This window comes from Schistocerca piceifrons, chromosome 1, assembly GCF_021461385.2.
Source record: "Schistocerca piceifrons isolate TAMUIC-IGC-003096 chromosome 1, iqSchPice1.1, whole genome shotgun sequence".
NCBI classification, from domain to species: Eukaryota; Metazoa; Arthropoda; class Insecta; order Orthoptera; family Acrididae; genus Schistocerca; species Schistocerca piceifrons.
In genome coordinates, this window is record NC_060138.1 from 827,659,906 (window position 1) to 827,684,858 (window position 24,953).

Genomic DNA, 24,953 nt, shown 5'->3' on the forward strand with positions numbered 1-24,953 from the left:
AGAAAGAGATCCACCTAATCGGGTGTCCTCTTGCCACGTAATAAACTTAGTGCAACCTTGATTACAATCTCACCGCATAAATGTCCAGTCATAGTGACATCGAAATATAACTATCACCTGCATAAGTTTAACAACTCCATCAAAAGTAGAACTATTAGCATTCTGTTTACAGTCAATTTTCGGCCCATATAAATACGCATCCCACTATCATTTATGTGGCGACAACGGTTAACCTTCGCAAGCATAACGGAAAAAAGAGTCTTGAATATCAAAAGAAAATAACCGAGGTTGATAATAATTACTTAGGTCTATAAATAAAGTAAGTGAACCAGCGACAGCAAAGATTACGAATTCTTAGTTCACTGGAGACATCCTTATGGGAAATCGCCCATGCCACGCACATATTTGCGCATTTTGTATTAGTCTAACAACTCTGAACATTACTTGAGTACAGAAGCACTAATATCTAAACTAAAAACCAGTATTCATGTGAGCGGTTGTGAGACCTGATCTGTAGCGACTGCTGGATGCACTGCCGCTTTAACCATCAGTCCACTGTATGATTAATATCCTGAAAATTCTGGAAGTCGCGTAATATGTAATAATACTCCTAGCGCTGGGGAAAGTGGAAAATTTGTGAGCTATCGTATAGTTAAGCAGGACATCGGACCACAGTACGGTCTGTGGCAGATTGTGATCTTACGTAAGTACGTAGCTGCAGAAAAAAACAAAGGAAGTTTCGGAAAAACAGTTATATGGATGCCAGTTTTGCTAATAACCTGCTGTGTTACTATAACCACTCTTTTTACAGAGTAAGCTCAAGTGCACTGAGCGTCATTAATCAACATCGACATTCGAACCAAGTGCAAAAAATACATCATCTTACAAGACACATAAAATAATGCAAAGATTTGGGCTGATTTGCTACTTAATGAGGGGAGGAGGGGGGATGATCAAGGATGGCAACAGAATGCATGGGTACACCAGTTTACATGTGCACATGACTTAAACATATCCACAAACAATTAAGTTCTGTTTCCAATGTTCTCCAAATTCGCTAACGTTAGGTTCCAGCTGGTGATATGAATGTGCATCCGCACTGAAGGTTGTAGATTCGTTGTCCATTGAGGTGAATGAATTGTATGAATGAATCGTGTATTTTGTTTCTGTCCAAAAGACATTAAATTACAGAGCATAGAGGTCATGGACGATGACTGCAGATGCATGGCAATGCATGGGAATGTGGGTCGACAAGGGGGTATGCCGAGATGGTACATGCATTAGTGATAAACATTGTATCCGGGTGTCTCAGTGGTTAATGCATCTGAAAGGTGGCAAGCCACTCTCTCACTTTAACTACTCTGTCGGTCAGATTAATATTCATATTTTAGGTCATGGTCTCCGTGTTCTCCAGTACTATGTTTGATATGTGTGGCTTATGACTTTTTTACATGAGGAAGCTGTGAGTAGACTGTTCTTATATCTGCACGTGTAGCCTGTAGGAGAACTTGTACCCAAGGGGCCGTAGTGGAGGCGACGGAGAACAGGTAGATTGTGGGCCATAAATGTTGTGTCCAGCAACCTGGCTGTGCGAGTGATTCAGGGAAGCAGCGCTCTGTGAATTGTACCTCAGAGGGCCCTCAGACCGTGGCACTCCACTCTTCTCACGTAGGATTAGAGCAGGAGGGCGCCCATTCAATACATTTCCTGGGCCAGCCAACAGTCAGTCGCGAAGACGGACGATGGTAGAAAGTGAGTGGAGGAAGCCATTTAAGAAAACTGCCGTAGTCTGAGCTTTTGTGCAAATGGTGGGACAGTCATAAAACTATAAGCATACTCACATTAGAAGCTGGGACGATGCGATCAGAGCGGCTGGTGCACATGCTTAGTAGATGCAAGTCTGTAGCTCCCCTGATGCCAGGAAGTCGCCAGGTTCTTTCAGCGACGGAAAAAAAACATATTTCACAGTCACGACTGTCTGGGAAGCTTAACAGCCTTCTTTCACAAACTAAAAATGGTCAGCCTGGAAAGATTAGATCTCTTCGTAAATGAGGTACTGTGATCCCATCTTGGTAGAAGTTTTTTGCTGAAACATGGCCATGCTTACCGTGAGAACGACACCTCCCTGGTCTAAAATCTTCTTTCTTCAGACAAGAGGGTTTCTGAGCCGCTGATTGGTTCCCCTAAGGATATGCAAAGCAGAGGCTTGCTCCCCCAGTGTGGGAACCTGGTGCTGCATCTGGATTGGCCACCAGGTCAGCAGAAAAGTCAAGAGGGGAGATTCAACAAATGGAGGACAGTTCGATTGGTTTTTACAACGTGGAGGCGGGTGTTGGCTGCTAATTCGGCTCCTGTACGAAACTTGGTGGAAGGTGTTTGTGATTCTTTGGCTTCTTTGTCTTCTGGTAGTCCTCTGGTGGACAATGTCAGGCATTTCCCTAGTGGGTGGACTTGTGGTATGCAACTTGTGGTGGACTAAGAGCCAGTGGCAGTTTCCAACTGTACCGGCTGTGGAACTGAACATTATTTCGGACATATCGTGTGTCACGAGGGCGAACTTATTCGTCCTGAGTCGGCCGTCTGACGTTTGACGATTCCAGCATGCACCATCATGCCTGTGAGTCAACTTGGATGGCCAGACCATCAAACGAGTGCACCTCACACTGAAATCTACTGGGATTTCAGGTCTCTGATAGGGGCGTTTTGCCACGTTTTAATCATCAGAATACCAGTACGCGTAGTTTACAAGTTTTCGTGGGCACGTCAAAACATTGCATCTGCAGCCTTGCTCTGCTCCTTATTCACAGCATATCGTTTTCTGCTGCTGTCTGAATCAAAGTAAAGGGGTAAAGCATTGCTGCACTGGCGAAGGGTTGTTACATGATACTCACAGCTCCCTGTTCTCCGTGAACCACAGTTCGTGGTGTAGCCAGTCGTAGTTGATTCCAGCCTGCCTCACAGTGGATTCACGTAAACAAAGTCCGATTACATTGTCAAAGGGACTAATTCAGAAGAGAACTTGTGTAGTTTCACCCCAATGAATAATTTGCCAATGAAGCACCATTCCTTTCCCGATTTATAGTTGCCATTTTTTTTTTTTTGTAAGATGATCGGCTCGATTGTATTTATAAAAGGATGAACTAAAATTGTCAACATGTTTGTATACTGAAATATGCAATGTTCTCATTCATTTTCCCACAGCCATTCACTGTTTTCATTTTATTGTGGTGATACATCGATACACCAGTAATTCAGAATGCAATCTTAGTAAATTAGTTAACTGGATAATTAATTTGAGTTCTGAAAGTGACCGCCGACTAAGACAGAAAAAGTGGCATCAGTAAATTCACTAATTTGAAATATAAGAAACAATGGTGGAGCTCACCATTTGAAGATCGTTGAGGAGATAATAGTTTTCTGTATGTAAAGATAATAACATTTATCATCACTTGAACATATATTTACGATGAAGCAAGCGACTGCTTGCTCAGCTTCCTAGTATGCATGTGATCATGGGTTCAAGAACGGGTCTGACACACATTTTTGCTCATCGCTGCTGGTTCCACACAAAAGCCCAATGCACCTGACATAATTAGTTCCTTCCCTTTCCTTTTTGTTCCTCCATCTCCCCTTTCAGTTTACATAATATCTATTTCAGCTGGGGATCCCACGTGTGTCAGTTCTTTGAAATGAGTTTGAAAGAACAGACACCGCACATTCGTATAAATGGTCAGCTATGTTTCCATTCCATTCTACAAAAAATTGTTAATGGATTTTCTCACCAGCTACATCTGTAAATTTAATTGGAAACTATATATAACTGATGTTTGGAATATGAGAATCAATATAAAACATACTCTCCATAACTAGTCAAAAACCGACATTTGCTTATGCAGTGCATTTAATGAATAAGTAGTAAGCACAGAACTGCATAGGTTTCTCCAGCCAGAGTAGGTTGACATTAAAGTTTCCTGGGTATGTCCAACATCATGTTGTAAAAGAGTATTACTGATTAAAGATGAGTTTTACTCTGAATACTATTCCAAAAAACTTCAAAAATGTGGAATAAAGTCAACTGCTGTATTACGCTCATTCTGCTTGTTATCGCCAACAGATAGTTGCCTGCAATTGCAAATCTCCAGATTTCGATTACTGTACTACAGCGTAAGGCACAACAGAGCCTCAGATTAATTATTTTCATTTGACATGTAAAATATTTGCAAGAACATGTCAGTGATACAAAAAAGTCTAACATTTGCATCAAGTATCACGAACTTACTTACCATACATACATGCACACACACCAACGTGGACATGCTTGCGCATGCACTTGCATCTGTCGAAATGCGAAATGGTGTCTAACATGATAATGAATTCCGAAGTATATGCTTTCCAGTGTTATTTTCATTTCTAAATACAAGTGACTAAAAATAACTTGTTAAACAGACAGGTACACTTCCAAGGGCTTATGACAATGAATGTAAAACATTGACTACATAAATAGTTAAAAACAAAAATTAGATGAAGTAATGCAGTTGATGAATTAGAAACACATGGTTGTCAAAGACAAGTTTTACTGTAAATACTACACTGCAGATCTTCAAAAGCGTGAAATGAAAACTGCTGCTTTCTGCTTTACTTACTTCGACTGCACTTGGTAAATATCCAAAATTCGATTATTGTACCATAGCATCAGGTACAAGAGAGGCTCAAATTATTTTTTTTCCATATGCGTGAAGCTTATCAAGTATGACAATGCTCTTTCCAAGCCTAAAGTGTCTGCACACATATGTCTGCGATGCAATACAGCACAATGTAGAGACCTAGTATCACTATGTTTTCCATAATCTACAGACACACACATATCCATAAAATTGGCTTCTAAATCATGACTGTGGAGTCCAAAGTACGTGCTCCAATGCTGTGTACATGGTTACAGATAACAGACAGTTGACATTCCCAGTTAGGCCTAAAAGGTCAATGCCAACCTGCCCAGGCCCAAAACATGTGTTAGTTACAACAGTGGACAAATACACATCCTGGATGTAAGTAATTAGGTCTAGTCTGAGTGTAATTCTTCATGCAGCCTCACATTAACTATTCCACACCAGTAAATGTTACAGTGGTATCAAAATATGTAATGGGCACTGCCATTTCAATTTGATCCTGTGTACTGTCACCTAACGTTTTTCAATACCAGTCTAGGACGAAGAAGATAATTTATCACTAGGAAAAATAGAACTGATGACATAGTTTGATGTAACTGATTTGCATTGCAAATGAATGGAACTATTCGATATTAATTACAAAACTATCTGATGAAATATTTACAAATGGGAACTATGTTCTCAAGGCTGTCACAAGCTTCTACCAACCATAATTATGGTGCAAAGTCTCTCTAAAATGTTTACTAGTTGGAAACAAGGCTCCCTAAAACGTTTGCAGAATGTATTTCTTGTAATAAACTACTAAATATCCCAACATGTAAAATAGCCACACAATTCAAATCATGACACACACAACATAGCCAACCACCTTATTATAAATAAAGGAAGAATATTATTTTTTAATATGTATAACGTAAACTGAAGAGTATCTGCTTAGTTTACACACAGACAGTAACAAAAGATGGTTACTGAGATGGAACATCTCCAAAGAAGATAACAGAGGCAGTATCTAGAAAGTAGAGTTATTTAACACTTACAAAAAGTACTTGTATACTGCATGCAAATATATTACAGATCACAAAAAGTCAAATTTTGAATCAAAATAACATGGTACAGTTATATGTGGTACATTTATACAGTTTTGCAGGTATGTTGATATAGCTCTGGGACAAGTTGATACAGTTGAGGGGGGGGGGGGGCGGTAAGCTAACATGATTTAGGGTAAGATGATATATGATATATTGTTGGGGCAAGCTGATACATTTTCAGGGAATTTTGATATAGTTTTGGGAGCAAGTTGATGCAGTTTATATGTGCATGCAAAATCGGAAAATTATGTACAATATTTCTACACGTGCGTCATCATCATCATTGTAATCAGCATCAGAAGCAGCAGGACCACCAAATTTCATCTCTCTTAGTTACACAGCACAGTTAATTGACATAAGTCCCAACTCGCTTTTACCTATTGAGTCAAGTCACAACTTGCCACAGTAAGACTCATTTTATACAGTCAGCACTGTCATTAGACTTTCTGAAGGCTGCTTATATGCATTGATACAACTTCCTGCCGCCTCACGTTTCTCTGAGTATGGGGCAATATTTATCCGTAACCAAATATAGAATGTTGACATATGGGCAGTTTGATGCAGTTTGTTGCCTTTTGTTGTGGCATAACACTAGATTTTTCTTGTGAAGGGAGCACGAGAAATTGCAAAAAGAGATAACAGAGTCACAACACCAAAAGAAACATGTAGCAAAGCAAGTAATCCCTTACTCTTCATTGATGAAAACCACTAATAAACATGAATACATCTAAGGATGTTACAACAATTCTGTAGGAAAATTTAAACTTATTCTGATGTTAACAATATCCTATGTGAAGTAGTTGAGTGGATATTTTAATATGAATTAATTTTCAAATTCATTGTCATTATCCACAAAATACACAGTGAATCAATATGTAAAAGAACATTAAATACGATAATTACAGCCTCTTACAATCATTTAATGGAGATATTAATTAGATATATTATTTTCATTTTCATACCCTAATCCAGCTGTACTTAATGTTGGATTCAAACATTCTTGCCTGATTTTGTCAGAGGAGAAGATGCAGTTCAAGAAGCATGCACTTCAACATCCTATCAGAACCGTTTTTCAGAGGGTGGTTGAAGAACGTCAGTTGTTACAAAGGGAGTCAGATAAAGACGGAGCAGACAAATAAAACAACGTGTTTATGAAAGTGGAGAAGAAGAAATTATGATGCAAATGCTGAGGAGGAGGAGAAGGATGAAGAAGAAAAGGAGAATGATTGTTGATAATTATTATGATTATGATGGTGACAAAGGTGACGAAGAGTACAATTACGACGATGTCCACGACTGGAAGATGCTGTCCAACAAAGAATGAGTGCTATACAGATTCCGAACAACATGCTCTGTGTATGAAAAGTATAAATGTATTTATTACAATGTAGCGGTTCTGTTTCAGTATAGCAAACTTGCTGATTGTTACACTAAGCATATGTCATTCGTATTGTATACATTTTGGTCACAAAATGCAGCAGAAGACGGCAAGCATTTTGTACCGCAGTATGCAGTTAATACCCTAATATGGAGTCACTATACTATTTGGCTGACTTTGAAAACATAGTGAACCCCGTTTCTTATTTACACGAATATGTACTGTTGTTTATTATGCTGCTCCATCGAAATTTCCTCTTTGACATTGGTGTTAGAGACGAGCTTTTGGTGTGAAAATTGCTTTGTTTACTTTTTGCAATTCTCGTCAACGATTCACTTTAGGCTGTAAATTAGATAAGCAATGGAGTCCATGTGTGTGTTTTCCAACCAATTTAGACGAAGTCAATGTATGTTACTAAAATCTAACTACGGTTAGCTACTCAGTTGTAATTTATGCAAGTAGTGAATTATTTGTCGCGTCGGTTCTTCCGTGTTAAAGTAGTCACTTACCACGGTCTCACCCACACATTCGAAACTGGAGTCTTACTAAGGTTTGTTCTGATTTTAACCCTTTTGCTAACAGCAAATAAAGAATGTATAGAGCCTGGGACCCTACAGTCTGATATGCCTTGAAAGTTGATGAGCTCTGCATCTGTCTCAGGTCTTCAAACGTAAGTATTGCAAAACAAAACGTACAGAGTGCCATAAGGAAAGCGCAGTCTTGGGCCTTCATCTGTTGCTTCTAACCTACTACATTTAGGCCGGCCGCGGTGGCCGAGCGGTTCTAGGCGTTTCAATCCGGAACCGCGCGATTGCTAAGGTCGCAGGTTCGAATCCTGCCTCGGGCATGGATGTGTGTGATGTCCTTAGGTTAGTTAGGTTTAAGTAGTTCTAAGTTCTAGTGCACTGATGACCTCAGATGTTAAGTCCCGTAGTGCTCAGAGCCATTTGAACCATTTTTGAACATTTAAATCATGTGTAACTCACTTTCGCCATCACCAGAATTCCTACCCGCACCTGGACGTTTATTTGCGTAACGATTTGGTTGTGGTATCGATAGCTACGATGCCACACCGTAGGTGCGCTCTACTAGGTGGGCACTACGACACCGACACCAACGACAGCGCCCTCTAGCCGGCGCTGTGCAGCTCTACGAGCGCCGCTCCGGATTCTGCCAGTTGATTCCGAGTAGTGACCAAGCAACATTGCGTCTATTTCATAGTGGGTGAGCCACTACAGATTTTGCCTTTGTAACTTCTAGCCGTTGTTAGATTTGACTGATGAACGGCTTCGTACCTACGTGCTCATCTGTAGGCAAAGTTAAGTAAAAGAGTTATAACCCATACGCAGTACCGAGGCATTTCACCTTTTCCTGCTCCTACTCGCTTCCTACATTCGGCCTACCCTTCAGTTTACAGGAGCAGAACCATGCGCCGCCTTCCAGGCGGGATACAAAATCAGTAAAGGTATAGGAACATACCACTTCCTAAGAGTAGTTTTCGATGCCATGTTATTGCTGGCTGATATCAGCCACCTTAAACATAAATGCCAAAGAAATTTTATTAACACTATACTCTGCCTTGGGAACACTTATTGGGCCACCGATCACTTCATCCTTTTGATGCTTCACACTACACCGCATGAACAAAATTGTGAATCGCTAACCGATGGGTGTTATGCGTTTTGTATCTAGTTCAATACTGTGGGATCAGACATGCAACCCCTGCCATTCGGACGAGCTGCATGAATAGTCTCCCCACAAAGACAATAATATTTTCTTTACAGATTTGACGACTCCAGCTACTACGCAACTACATTGTTCATGTAAGCAGCCTCAAGGACCATTGAAATCATTATAGTCTCTTCCCAGAAAGAAGCACACGGCCTCTACATAGATGCCAGCGATCTAGCATTCCTATATCAGTGAGTCTGCAAACTATCCTCTCTGAACCATTAGTGACGAACACCCCCTCTGAATGTTGCCAGCGCACGACACACCATTCACGCCGAAATGCCTTACAAGCCCATGTGTTCTGTGACAACGATTTGGTTCGGTGGTGAACGAATTTCAGAGTCCCGAAATCATTTACACCGATAGCAGAACTAGATACGTCTTCGCACGTACAGACGTCAGCGAACAAATTTCCAATCACAGGAACGTATGTCTTTACTGAGTCTTTCTTAGTTAGCATGACTGCCTGAGCAGTTTACAAGCCATAATTTACTGCTCACCGAGGAAACACCGGAAGACAGATCGTATCTCACCAGCTGCTTCTGCCGACTCTGTTCCATGACCGGGTCCTCTAGATCGGAGCAGAAATTGTTGGTCTCGCTACTTGACGCTCCTGAGAGCCTTCGTTTGTATTCGGCCTGGATATTTCTCATACCTTATGGCACTTCATCTTTCCTTTATAGGTGATTTTATCGTTCCCAGACTTACTATAGGTCTCAAATTCTTGATATTGTACAGAAACCAGTCACAAATTCATTTAAGTTACATGATGACTAACTGACAACCTCAGCTGCCGACAGGTGTTGTTGAAATACCTCGATGTGGACAGCTGAAAATGTGTGCCCCGACCGGGACTCGAACCCGGGATCTCCTGCTTACATGGCAGACGCTCTATCCATCTGAGCCACCGAGGACACAGATGAATAGCGCGACTGCAGGAACTTATCCCATGCACGCTTCCCGTGAGACTCATATTCCCAACTGTCCACAATTCTACGTACGTATTGTACCTTATAGACATTTGCCCACCCACTCATTACTCGCGCACGCTTTGGAGATTCCTGAAAGAGTTTGGGCAACCTGTGCGTATTCGCACAGACGAAGGTCAATGGCTGGTTAGCCTTTTTAACTACGTATACGAAGACAGTAACTTGTTCAGGAGATCCCGGGTTCGAGTCCCGGTCGGGGCACACATTTTCAGCTGTCCACATCGAGGTATTTCAACAACACCTGTCGGCAGCTGAGGTTGTCAGTTAGTCATCATGTACTCCAGGGAAAAGCTGCACGGTCATCAACAGTAACTGTTCTTTCGAGAACAAGTTACTATCTTCGTATATATAGTCAAAAAGGCTAACCAGCCATTGACCTTCGTCTGTGCGAATACGCACAGGTTGCCCAAACTCTTACGGGAATCGCCAAAGCGTGCGCGAGTAATGAGTGGGTGGGCAAATGTCTATAAGGTACAATACACATGTAGAATTGTGGACAGTTGGGAATGTGAGTCTCACGGGAAGCATGCAAGGGATAAGTCCCTGCAGTCGCGCTGTTCATCTGTGTCCTCGGTGGCTCAGATGGATAGAGCGTCTGCCATGTAAGCAGGTTCAAATGGTTCAAATGGCTCTGAGCACTATGGGACTCAACATCTGTGGTCATCAGTCCCCTAGAACTTAGAACTACTTAAACCTAACTAACCTAAGGACATCACACGCATCCATGCCCGAGGCAGGATTCGAACCTGCGACCGTAGCAGTCGCAGGGTTCCTGACTGAGCGCCTAGAACCGCTAGACCACCGCGGCCGGCCATGTAAGCAGGAGATCCCGGGTTCGAGTCCCGGTCGTGGCACACATTTTCAGCTGTCCACATTGAGGTATTTCAACAACACCTGTCGGCAGCTGAGGTTGTTAGTTAGTCATCATGTACTCCAGGGAAAAGCTGCACGGTCATCAACAGTAACTGTTCTTTCGAGAACAAGTTACTGTCTTCGTATATATAATTTAAGTTACTTCATTAAAAAGTTCAGTTACCGGTTACCAATTATACACTGGTTTCCTGTGAGTTGCCGTGAAATGTGCATCGCGGCAACTCACAGGAAACCAATGTATAATTTGTTTCGATGAAAGCTCGAAAAAACCGTTTGATGATGAGTTGTGAAAAACTCGAAACTGGTAACGGTACTTCTTGAATTCGTGGCTGATTGCTGTACACTGTCCACAATTTATTTCATACAACAGTCACGGTCTGCAACCATGTCTTTGTTTGACAAAATTGCACAAAGTATTGTAGGTAGTCTGGGAGAATTTTATTGGTTTGATACAAGTTAGAGGGACCAATGATTGGTTTGGCCCTTTAAATCATCAGTCCAATCCCATGTTAACAGAACAATATCATTATGGTACTTTTAAAGTAATTCATTTAATAGTCAGTCCTTACCCAGTAAACATCAGAGGCAATTAGCATCTAATGTAACATGCCATAGACAGGAATTTAAGTTTGCCTACGTTTGTCTGTCCATTTGAAATTATTATGTTCAGCTAATTTAATTAGTAACTGCTCTCTTCAACATAAAGCGTATTAGCTGCGGCAATTTGGTTAAATGCACACATTTCCACTGCGTCGTCGCTGACTGGTTGTCGATTTACAGCTGTACCTCCTTATCGGTGTTTTTCTGACTAATGGTTACATTCTACATCGCCTACCCTGTTCAGACCTTACAATTAGTTTTGTCTTCTCTCCGCCTTGTATGTGATCCACAGCTCGCCAAATTACGAGGCCGTGCTGAAAAGTAATGTCTTCAAATTTTTAATATAAAAATCCTTAAAGCTTTTTCAATAAAACGAACGTTATTAACGTTCTTTATTCTTCATGTCTATACATATATTTGCAGTCGTCTACCGCTAGAGGGCTGTGAACTGGATAATGGCGAAGTGCAGCGTAGATATTTTGGTGCGTGAGAAACAGAGTGCTGTAATCGAGTTTGGAATTCGAAGAGTTTTTACACACTCTCCGAAACAAAGCCAGACCACACTCGAGCGTTGCGGCATCTGCAATGATCTGATTTTCATCTTTTTCCAGAACTTAAAGAACATCTTCGAGGACTTCACTTTGACAGGGATGAAGCGGTGCAAGCTGAGGTGGTGTTGTGGCTCCCTCAACACTACCAAAAATTTTACAGTGACAGTATCAACAAATTAGTCTCTCGTTGGAAGAAATATTCGTCGTCAGGTTGACTATGCTGAAAAATAAATGTATACACATGAAGTATAAAGATCGTTTTATTTAAGAAGTTTAAAAGTTCTCGCATGAAAATATTCGAAGGCATTACTTTTCAACACTCAGTCGTACATGTAATTGTCGTATCAACAGAGTAGCGAACCGTCTGCAGTTAAGAATGAAAAGAATGAATTTAAGCTAAAATCTGCGTCATGTAGGATAGTGGCCCAATTTTTAGCCATTCTGTGCATCCTCCTCCATTAACCGCTGGCAGCCAATAAGATTCATTCCCTTCCGGCGCTGCTAGATGCGAGTTACAACTAGACGGCGAGAATCTCTGCACACTGTTGCGATACTTCTTGACAATCAAATTATTCACTCTAATTACTTTTGAATGCATTATGGGAACAGCAGTGATCAATGTCTTATAAATAATTACTATTAAAAACAGTCTTGACCACAATTTATTTTAACAAGGTGACCGGTTTCGACCACTACTGTGGTCATCTTCAGACCATTGAGTAGGAACCTCTTTGTTGGAGAATCTCCAACATGTATCTGTAAATGTTTTCGTGCGATTAAAAAAATTTCAGGTGACAGCAATAAACGTGGAGTAGTTCACAAGCAGGTGAGGAGTATTATTTATTTCATTTATAACTTTTTCAACGTAAATTTTAATGCGGGATTCCTACTGTTGACATTTGAAGACACAAGAACGGACTGCGGAAGTATGTGTCGACAACAGAACTGTAAAGAGAACTGTAAACGAAAGTTTCACCTTGGGAAAAGCTGGCTTTGTGTCGCCTGGAAAGCATCGTAATCACAAAAACCTGTGACACAAATTGATGGTTTTGTCAACGGTGCTTTAAAGTGCTGCATGTGAATAGTGAATACTGGACATCACAAAAACTTGTTAGAATTATGCATGAGAAAATTTGCTTCAAAGGCAGCGCTTCGTCAATGTAAAGAACTTTAAAAGACACAGCTTTCAAATACGTTAAGAGAATTTTAAATTGAAAGAAGTGACATTGGTGCAACACGAACCACACCCCTTATAAAGATGCACTATAAAAGAGAAGGAAGTAGTTCAACAGTGTATTATATTGGTGAAACATGAGTGAATCACAAATCACTCCAGGAAGACCAGCTGGAAAATAAGCAATGATAAGGCGTTTTTAAAGCTCCCATAGGAACATATTCTCGGATAATTACTCTACATGCTGGCTCTTCTTCTGGTTTTGTTCCCGAGAGTAAACTTATATTTAGCTGTAAGAGAAACAGTTGTGACTATCATTCTTCGAAGTCTGTCACTGTAATTATCATGCCAGTTATCATTCAGCTGTTAGAGAGAAAACATCAAGTACAAACACGAGAAAGCGGGCTTAAAAATAAAAATACTTTGCACAGTATAAACTAGACTCGTCCCGAACTCCTTCAGATCGTTAATTTATATAAGTCAGGTGAGAGAACCTACAAACGTGACCTACTTGTACGTGAATGTGGTCACATAGTTTTGCGTTTAGCGCCGGCCGGAGTGGCCGTGCGGTTATAGGCGCTACAGTCTGGAACCGCGTGACCGCTACGGTCGCAGGTTCGAATCCTGCCTCGGGCATGGATGTGTGTGATGTCCTTAGGTTAGTTAGTTTAATCCTATGGAATAAATTTGGGCAAAGGTTGAAGGCTATGCTTGAGAAAAAAATAAAACATTGAAGACAACAGACACTGAATCGCTTGTGTATGAACGGATAGACAAAATTTCCCCTTCAGCGTCGGCGTACTTTCGTAAAGAGGTGGAGATGGATAAGCGCCCTGAATCTATCATTATAAATTTAAGATCAGATGTTTCAGACACAGACTCAGATAGCAGTAACGATGGTATTACGATGTGGACTTTGGAACAAAGTAAAGTAATAATATTTCTCAGTTTTAAAAATTGTGTACATGGTATATGATAGCTTCCTACCTTTTTTGATTAGGAATTTGTATCCTATGAAGTACGCAGACTACAGTGTTCGACATGTAGCCCAAGAAGAAGTTAATCATTTCCCAGTGTGTCGTACGCGCTAGTAATTCACGAGAATGCGACCAGATAAATTCGTAAAAGGCTCCGATATTTCCACAAGTAAAGCCCTCTCATATTCCAAGCACTAACTGGAAAATACTTTAAAATGACAGAGACGGTTACTTGCCGAAATAACGGTGGTTTTCGATGTTATCGGCGAGAATTCCCTCGATTTATTTGCAGAAGACGGTTAATTGTTTGCATGTGCAATGACTTATACGTGCGGCCCCCACTGTAGCGTCGAACGAGTTGGTTTAAAGTGTAAATTCCGTTGAAAGCGAAAAATATGACAACATAACGACCATTTCTACGATAGCCTTTTACATTAGTATTTTCAGTCAATAATTCTTTTTTACACAGAGTGATTACACTTAACTATAGCCAAGCACACCCACATACATGTCTTTTACATATTTTTAAAAATTATATGGATTCGAAGCTGTTACCAAGGAAATACAATGATTTCAGTTTGTGCTTGAAGTTAATTTTTTGTGTATTACATTTTTATTTATAATAAGGTCCACTCGCAATACAGAACAATTACTGCAAGCAGTTTCAATGACTTTGTTGTTAGACAATTTGAGAAAGATTGTACGTGATGTCTTCACAAAGACCTGTCAGCTATTCTCGCCTGCCCGCGTCACGCGGGCTAAAGCTGAAGAGCGGTGGACGCAACGTTGTCAAGAAGTGAAGTAAGATGTCTCTCATGACGACTGATCGAAATTGGTTTTAAAATTTATTAGTTTTCTCGTAGTTTTGAACGTATAAGGCAAGGTACCATAGGCAAATAAAACTGCCTGTTTTACAGTACAGCTGTACAATGTTAACTTACTTCAGTACATATTTTTCTTGTTGAGTAAGACATTATGCGACAGAACTAATGTTAGTTATTCAGGAAGTTCACGCACGTAAGAAAGAACTATTTGTTGATCTAAGGCCAGCTGTTTTCAATTCCTGCTATAATTTCATCCATGGGAATCTGTCTTGATGCTAGCAACAATGCTAGAAGCTGTGGTGAAAAGGACATGACAGACTTCTTTCGTTCATCAGAAATTTACTGAATAATCTTTAAATTTAGAACGAAGAGTTTTTTCTTGATTGTGAACCCGTGCGTGAATGTATAACAAAGAACTAAATCGAGAATACAACATCTCTTCAACAATTTCTAAGAGAGCAGAAGAAGTCTTTTAATACTGAAGGTCATGCTATTTAAGTTGATCATCTTAACGCAATACATATACCCGCACTGTGAAAAGTACAGAAAACAAAGCAGTATACTACATTCTTTCCATGAACGTCAAACGATGTAACTATTTCAGAATGAACAACTGTTCATACAACAGAATGCCGTCTTCATTTTGTTGTAGCATTATAGAGAGGGATAAAAAAATGATCTCAGCAATGTTGAACGTAAGACTATTAGTTATAAATGCGCTGTGTTGAGCAGCGTGCTACGCAGCTGTCATGAGAAAATTTATGTCGTCCAGTCGTGCAGGTGTAAAAACAGGCGTGCATTGAGAGCGGGTCTGAGGAATGCGACGTCTACTCGTAAAATCTGCGAATCACTATGTAGCGCGTGGCGAACGGTACCTTTTACCGTTCTTTAGCTTCTATCCGCGGATGTGTAGTGGGAGTAATGGCTGTTTCTATACCTCTGTGAGAGCTGTTATTAACTAATTTTAACTTCCCAATGTACGTTTTCGATACTTAGCGGGTTGGCGAATTATCGATTTCCGTCATGAAAGTCTGTTCTCGGAGCTCGCCAGCTGTATTTTTCAGAATCCATTTGTTCACCAGGAACGGATTAATCGAAACGTTGATATCCGTGTTTCGGTTCTGACACACATATTTCCAGAGTTTCAGCTTCTTCCTTCTCAGAATTCTTGACGGATTCCTTTCAGCTACTTATGAGGCCACAGGGAAAGTCAACGGGTTTAGCAGCCTGCATTGATCGTTGTTTGTAATCTGACCGGTTTGCTAATTCTAGAAACTAACGTTATGGTGCAGACAAGGAACTTGAGTTCGGAGAGTACACCGTTAGCATCAAAAACCGACCACTTTGATTATACCGCAGTTTCCGTAAATGACGTGAGACGTATGCCTGCTCCTTCGTAAAGCCAATGACAAATTTTGTCTTGATCCTTGACCACTTGTGCTATTGATCCGCTTCGAAATTCGTCTACGAGAGTTTATAACTATATTTTTCTTACTTTTCAGTCGCTTTCCTTCTGATAAGGAAATTTTATACAAAAGAGCTTACAGGCTGCACAGATGTCTTGCTGCCGCCCATAAAGTTTACCAAAACCACAGTAACGAAATGCCGAAGACATTCAGAGTATCTAGGATTGGTGCTGGGTTGCAAAGTGGCCCTGAAAGTAAATATATGCACTGTATTGCGCGTAAATAAGCCAAAAAATTCATTACCGACAGTTCACAACACTGGCAATTAAAAACTCGAGAAATTAACAGTCGTAAAATACCTAGGAGTTACTGTCTGGAGCGACCTACAGTGAGATGAGCACTTAAAACTTGTGTTAGGAAAAACAGATGTCAGGTAGAGGTTCATTGGAGGAATCTTAAGGAAATGTAATTCATCCACAAGAGAAGAGGCTTACAAAACTCTCGATCGACCGATTCTAGAGTACCAGCAGTTACTTAATTGTTTAGGGAATCAAACTCTCATGTATTAAAAAGCTTAAAACGTCTGATTACTCAGTCTATTATACTGCGCTGTATGAATATAGTCTATTAGAGAAACACTAGTATTTCACGTATCTCAGTGCTTATGATGTCATAACTCTAGAACTATATGCAATACACTGATATAAATTTGATGTACAAGAAGTTCCATACGTGGATACCATCTGCAAAATGTGTTGTGATTAAAGTTAGTATTATGTTTTACTGCATCAGTCTTATCCTCTTTCTTTATCCATTTTTGATTCTGATAACACTAAAATCTGCTAAGCTAATCTATATCACCTTAAAAGTCCTTTACTATTATTATTATTGTTATTAGTATCGCCCACTATTATTATTATCAATATTATTATTAATATGAATACACTAAGCAGATTCAGAAGGATGTAGGCTGCAGTAGGTACTGGGAGATGAAGAAGCTGGCACAGGATAGAGTAGCATGGAGAGCTGCATCAAACCAGTCTCAGGAATGAAGACCACAACAACAACAATATTATTACTTTTATTATTATTACTGGGAAGATTTTGTAACTTCTTTGTTATGTGTTTCACCTGAGCATATGTCAGAAAGAGCCTTAAGGCCCCACTCTGATCAACCTATAAAAGCAATAAATAAATAAATATACTAAGTGATAAACTTATTTCCCTTCATTATTTTGTAGCAGGTGTTAGTGAGAAAAAATTTCGGAAAGGTTGGAAATTATGTACAAAATTTGCTCAAAGTCATTAAGCCCTCTCATTCTCAAATACTAGATGAATAATTTCTGAATAATTTGCTCGCCGTCAGTTACCTTGCCTCAAGACAAATCCACAGTTTCTAACTTTAATACTTGTCTTAACGTCACATTATACCTCTCAATTAGTAGACTATGACAGCATTTTAAATACTCAGATTCGATCAATAAGTACATGAAACCAGCATTTTGCCTGTGGTTTCGCTAGCCTACGCATATGAGTATATCAAAATATTTAAGTTCTATACTGTACACATTTCACACATGTTTAACATATTTAACACAAATTTGTACACCTATTTCATCCATGTCTAACTAATTTTGTCCTGCATGTTCATCTGAATTCCGAGGAACCGTAATTCTGCCAGTAATTGATTGTCATTTCAAGATTACTTTCTATTTTTCTCTTTTTGCAAAATTATTGATTCAGTGTTGTGTTTTTTCTCACAATATGAATGAGGCATTAAACAACACAAACAACATACAGATTGTGCTTCATACTTTCTCAGTATCCCAAGTCAACTAATTACAGGAAAGATATACTGTCAGATCACTCATCCACAATACCACTACCATTTACTACTAAATTAGCAATACACCGATAATGTTACTCCTGTGAAAGGATACTTATTTGACCGTCGTTGTGCGTAATGGAAAGGTATCGGACTACTTTTATTTCTTTACAAATTTCTATGGAAAGTGATTAATAGTGGAACAAACGGGAATTGAATCAAGGTTCTATTAGTAATCAAGTAAATTGCAATTACGTAAAAGGAAACGATAGCCAACCTAATTCGGCAAAGTTGTACTAAGTACTAGCGGGGTTCATAAAGAAAATTAACTGTTGAGATTAACTTTATTTGATACTGAATTTTGTTTTGCTGGTGACATACAAGACAGTAACGTAATTAAGCAAGAATGGTACCACTGCTTTGACATGAAGTACACAGGAAGAGTATTAATACGTTTAGGGAACAACTGGCTGTCAATAACACTTACTATCTGTACATTACAGTAGGAAGCTAATGATCATTATAGGTAAATGGTTACTAATGTGGAGCGGTACTAACTTGGGCAAGGGGTTCTTCTGTCAGTTTAATTATAGGAAAATTATTGCTATTGGAATAGTTATGAAGAAATTGTATCTTTTGTGATATTTTAACAATTCTTTTAAAAAAATTACATGAAGTATTTCAAAACTTATGCTCACTAAATAATTGTTTACATTACAACACCACAACGATTATAAACTTTTATTAAGGAAGAAAATTGCTTTTCAATTCCATAAAACAGGATACTTGAAATTACCGTAGCACATAGGATAGGGCCCTCTCTAGGTAAACAACTAAGGATAAAATACGATGGCTCAACACAAACTTTACAGAACACAAAACAGTTATTGAAAAAGAAGCCACATAACTGGTCCACAGCATAATACAGTACTCAGCTGATAATTTGGGATAATGTGGTGGCAGCGCTGATATCTTGTATTATTCAAAAAAGCAGCAAAAGTATCTATGGCTCTTGTTCTGTAACAAGCTCTGAAAATTCTCATCTTAGCATCCGATTTTCGTAGTACAGAGCTAATCAAAGCATGCCATAAATAATAAGGGAAATTACGTCTACATCCAATGCTATATTATATAGTCTAGTAGTTCTTTTTGCCCCGATCAGTTCACAAGATGTGAACGCTTTGCTCGCTAGCCACCGACTGACTCATGCCACAAAGGACATCCATCTTATGTATTCCCGTGAAGGTAGTTTCGTTATGGAGGGACTTTCCTCCAAGTTTTACATGATTGCAAACTTACTTCCCCTACGCATGAACCAGTATTAGAAGTAAAGTTTCAACATTTTCATTCTTTTACTGTATGTTACTTTTGAAATTAGGTTCATAGACTGATTAGAAACGCATACATGGTCATAAACAGAGAATGAAACAGTTATACAGATGTTACATCAAAGAGTATGGTTATACAGAAGTAAAAACCGACAGAGAACTTAGATAAAACCATTATAGGTAACATCGATAATAGTGTTAGCCCTTTTCACCCCGATCCCCACCGCTAGGAACAGTATGGGTATCTCACCCCCACAATATTTTATACAAAACATATACTAAATCTGGTTCAATTTCTACACGCGTTTTTGAGTTATGCTTTTATGTCATGTGTCTTCATCCCAAACCCTAAGCCATAGGGCTACTAGGTGTGTCTTACAGTTATGGAAAAATTTTTCCACATGGCAAATGATAAGTTTGCCAATTTTGGTAAATTCCTTAACACGGTGTGCTGATATTTTACTGTCCTTGCAACTTCCCCTCCCGTTACATTCTACTTTGGTGCTGAAAAGTTGTCATGTCTCTCACCAATAAGTCTTGTGACTCCAAAAAACAACATTTATGAAATTGGTACCAATATTGGTGACTATCGAGCATTATTACATGCCAGGTCTTCTCACTTCATTCCCACAGAGAGGGTGGATCGGGATATATTATCCCCACACAATTTTAAAAAGTATTCTACACAAAATGAACCACACAATCACAAAATTTGATTGAAGTAGCTACAGATGGTCCTGGTTTGTCTTGTTCAGTGCTACCCTTTTCACCCCTACCTCTATTGGGTGTCCACGCAACTCACCACGCTTTTTTTTTTTTTGTTTATTTGGCCTTTAAGTGTGTACTCAATTTAGCCGTCGGCAACACATAGTGACAATGTACACATAATTGAATAAACAAATAGAGAAATGCATATTTACAAGAACAAAAAGCTTAACTGCTACAGTTTTGTACATAATGTTTTAAAAATTGAATTGAATTGAATTGGAAAATAACCACACTTTCATTGCAGTTGTATGAATGGTATGAGAACGAATAGAAGATGTACTAGCAAATATTCATTTTTGACAGGATAATTCTATGTTCCTAACACAGTTAACAGGTGTTGTAGAGTGGGCTCTGGACAGCAATATTTGGAAGTAAACCCATGTCCAGAAATGCACTACTTGGAAGATAAACGAATTTGAACGATGGAAAGCAATACAAATTGACAGAGTTCTGTGTCTCATGTCCCATGATATCTTTTTATGATGTCATGTCACATGTCGTCAGAGAAACACACAATTAAGCGAAGTGCATGTACATCATTAGCTACTGAGTGATCGAGAAAGATGGCGCGCTACAGAATGGCAGGGTGCCCGTTAACCGAGTAGACCAACATGTTACTCATCTGCTGTGAAAGTGGGCGAAATGATCGATTAGCACGATTCTACCGCGAACTATTTCCGGTTAGTGCCCGTCCATCACATTTTTTTTTTGTAAGATTGGAACTATGGCTTTGGGAAACCGGCTCCTGCAAGACTACTGTTGATGCTTAAGAGAAAGTCCTTCAACTGGTCAACGAGAATGGATGATCACGGGTCCAAAAATTGCAGGCTCTAAGGATGCCTTTCGGAGAGAACTTGCCAGACACTGCTCTGGTAGTGCAGGCATATTGATGTCATGGTGGGTAGTTCAAATTTTGGTGGAGAAATAGGTCAATTGTGCTATCTTCTATAACCTAACCCACTACCTCACCTCCCCAACCCCTCCCTTCATATCCCCCATAAAAGGGCAGTAAGTTCAAATTTTGGTAGGAAAAGTCACTTGCACTACCCCCACTAACCTAAGAAAATATTAGGAAAATTTTGGCAGGAAAAAAGGTCACTTAGGCTACCTCCACTATCCTAAGTCATCTAACCACCGCCTCTTCCTTGGAATAGGCGAAAAAGGACTCAGACTGTACAGTGCTGATGGATAGGATGGATGGACCTCTTTATTTTGCATGCAGTCTTTATTTAAACAGTTTTAGTTGTCATAGATAGTAGCTCCATCCATTATATTCATCATGAGGTTCAGAGTCCAAGTGACCTAGTACACAGTACTGCCACCAGAGGGCACTGTCGTCCCATGGCGGTGTGGGAGAAATGGCGAGAAAAGTACTCAGTCTGTGTCCAGCTGCTGGAGACAGGAAGGAGTGTACTTAATTTATTTTATGTGGGAAGTTCGTACAATCCATTTAGGAACGAACTTCACGTAGTTCTTCTATGACACTGATTCAAAACACTCGCCCTGGCATGCTGGTGGTCACAGCGAACAGCCTACAGACTAGCAAACTACTTGTAAGTCACCGAAATAATGCAGTACACTTATGTACAGACACGCAAACAACTCGTAAATTGTCAAAATAATGCATGTATAATGCTCTGCGAACTTGCTCAAAACGCTTAAACAGCCGAAAAAATGCAGTGCACAAAAACTCATTGCATGTAAAAACGCTTTCGGAGTATCATTAAGAAATTCGTGTATAACATATCAGCGAATTGTTCCCTACAGAGTTCCAAGGCGGAATAATGACTGGATGCATTCTTCCTAGCGATCCTAACAGGATAGCCCATCCCACATGTGAGACACCTCATTCTGCGCACATGTTTACCTAGCCATTGTGGCTGATGTGGCTTTCATTGCTGCAGGTTCACTGCTGAGCGAGAGTTTGCATAATGGCCAACCCTCACAGGTGCAGCTAAAAGGTTGTCAGTGTGATACTGATGTCACATGACTGTATAAATAAGAGCCAGATCTCCCTCTCTGTAATCGTAAAGTGTCGCAGAAATAGTTAATGGTTGCTTTTTTTGTAGGAGCTTTTTTGATGTCTCAGCTTATCTGCAAGGAAATTCTTGCCCTAACAGGACCTGTTTACGAGAATAGCCCAGAATAACACTGATTGCATTCTCCTTGATTTTCCTAACGATGCACCTAATCCATCACAGAAATTGTAACATCCTGCTTTCAACATACCTCTCAGAAACAGAAAACGTTCTCACCACTGAAAGCCTTCGTCATGCCTGTGCATGCTAGCGAAAACAATGTTAATTATAAAAACATTCTTGTTGTTTGGAAACAGAGCACTGTCTAAGCACAGACGGGAAAATCAGAACAACAATAACAACAATGGTGGATGAGGGACAGCATTCCGCCAAACGTGGATAGTCTGCTTCAACTTGTCTTCGAACACTTGAGCAAAGAAGACATCACTTAGTCTCAGAACTTTCCGTAGATAATTTGCCTCCTTCTTGCTAAAACGAGCCTGTAGAGTCTCTTATGTCCCAGCATAAAGGACATCTTGCACATGAATGGAGCATTCTAATTGGGCCTTACTAAATTTATCTGCCAAATTACTGATGCTGCTGGTGTGGGAGCACTGTCTGCCTTTTTTCTGCAGACCGGACTTTCAGGGGCAAAACTACACTCCTGGAAATGGAAAAAAGAATACATTGACACCGGTGTGTCAGACCCACCATACTTACTCCGGACACTGCGAGAGGGCTGTACAAGCAATGATCACACGCACGGCACAGCAGACACACCAGGAACCGCGGTGTTGGCCGTCGAATGGCGCTAGCTGCGCAGCATTTGTGCACCGCCGCCGTCAGTGTCAGCCAGTTTGCCGTGGCATACGGAGCTCCATCGCAGTCTTTAACACTGGTAGCATGCCGCGACAGCGTGGACGTGAACCGTATGTGCAGTTGACGGACTTTGAGCGAGGGCGTATAGTGGGCATGCGGGAGGCCAAAAGACGTACCGCCGAATTGCTCAACACGTGGGGCGTGAGGTCTCCACAGTACATCGATGTTGTCGCCAGTGGTCGGCGGAAGGTGCACGTGCCCGTCGACCTGGGACCGGACCGCAGCGACGCACAGATGCACGCCAAGACCGTAGGATCCTACGCAGTGCCGTAGGGGACCGCACCGCCACTTCCCAGCACATTAGGGACACTGTTGCTCCTGGGGTATCGGCAAGGACCATTCGCAACCGTCTCCATGAAGCTGGGCTACGGTCCCGCACACCGTTAGGCCGTCTTCCGCTCACGCCCCAACATCGTGCAGCCCGCTTCCAGTGGTGTCGCGACAGGCGTGAATGGAGGCACGAATGGAGACGTGTCGTCTTCAGCGATGAGAGTCGCTTCTGCCTTGGTGCCAATGATGGTCGTATGCGTGTTTTTGCGCCGTGCAGGTGAGCGCCACAATCAGGACTGCATACAACCGAGGCACACAGGGCCAACACCCGGCATCATGGTGTGGGGAGCGATCTCCTACACTGGCCGTACACCACTGGTGATCGTCGAGGGGACACTGAATAGTGCACGGTACATCCAAACCGTCATCGAACCCATCGTTCTACCATTCCTAGACCGGCAAGGGAACTTGCTGTTCCAACAGGACAATGCACGTCCGCATGTATCCCGTGCCACCCAACGTGCTCTAGAAGGTGTAAGTCAACTACCCTGGCCAGCAAGATCTCCGGATCTGTCCCCCAATGAGCATGTTTGGGACTGGATGAAGCGTCGTCTCACGCGGTCTGCACGTCCAGCACGAACACTGGTCCAACTGAGGCGCCAGGTGGAAATGGCATGGCAAGCCGTTCCACAGGACTACATCCAGCATCTCTACGATCGTCTCCATGGGAGAATAGCAGCCTGCATTGCTGCGAAAGGTGGATATACACTGTACTAGTGCCGACATTGTGCATGCTCTGTTGCCTGTGTCTATGTGCCTGTGGTTCTGTCAGCGTGATCATGTGATGTATCTGACCCCAGGAATGTGTCAATAAAGTTTCCCCTTCCTGAGACAATGAATTCACGGTGTTCTTATTTCAATTTCCAGGAGTGTATTTTGTACAGATCGCCATACTGCACTGATAGTTAAACCCTGAAAAAGTGGTCTACAGATCGTCAAATAAGAGAAGACGCTTCCTCAATTACACTGCTCTGCCACTGACGATGGAAGCTTGAATATTTCAGCCTGAAACCGATCTCCAACCAGGGTACATGTCACCACATACCGTATCGATGTAGTAAACGCACAATTCGTATCCTGCGCGATAGAAAATCACTACTTCTGCAGCCTGCATATAGCTATCGACCATCAGACACTCGTACATACACTGCGAAGACAGACAGCATAAGTACATGGACTGTATACAGTCCTCGCAGCACTAGATATATCCCGCAATCTCGGTAGGTCATCCTCGACAGCTGACAGTCACAAGCCATCTGCCCCCGCACACACACTGGCCCAACATGTGAACAGAGCACCCTCCATGTGCTGAAGTCAATCTCAAAATTTTTGTACAAAGGCTGGGTCGGTTCCCCTCTGCACAAAACTGTTATTCTATCTGGCCCCAACCAGCTTGCTTGCTGGCTTTCTACGCCCATCTCCAGACTCTAGAGCTAAAAGAACATATATATTTTCACATGGTGTATCAGAATATCGTACCATTTTCGCGATACTTCTCGATATCAAGCACATAGCTATATCGCTTGCATAGTAGAATTGCCTGCACA

General features: G+C 40.9%; 1 non-coding gene across 1 annotated transcript; it reads right to left on the reverse strand.

Annotated features, from left to right (window-relative positions):
* Window positions 1–9,704: 9,704 nt before the first annotated feature.
* On the reverse strand, window positions 9,705–9,778 carry Trnat-ugu. Its single transcript has one exon. It is a non-coding gene; the product is annotated as a tRNA-Thr (tRNA).
* Between the last annotated feature and the right edge of the window lie 15,175 nt (window positions 9,779–24,953).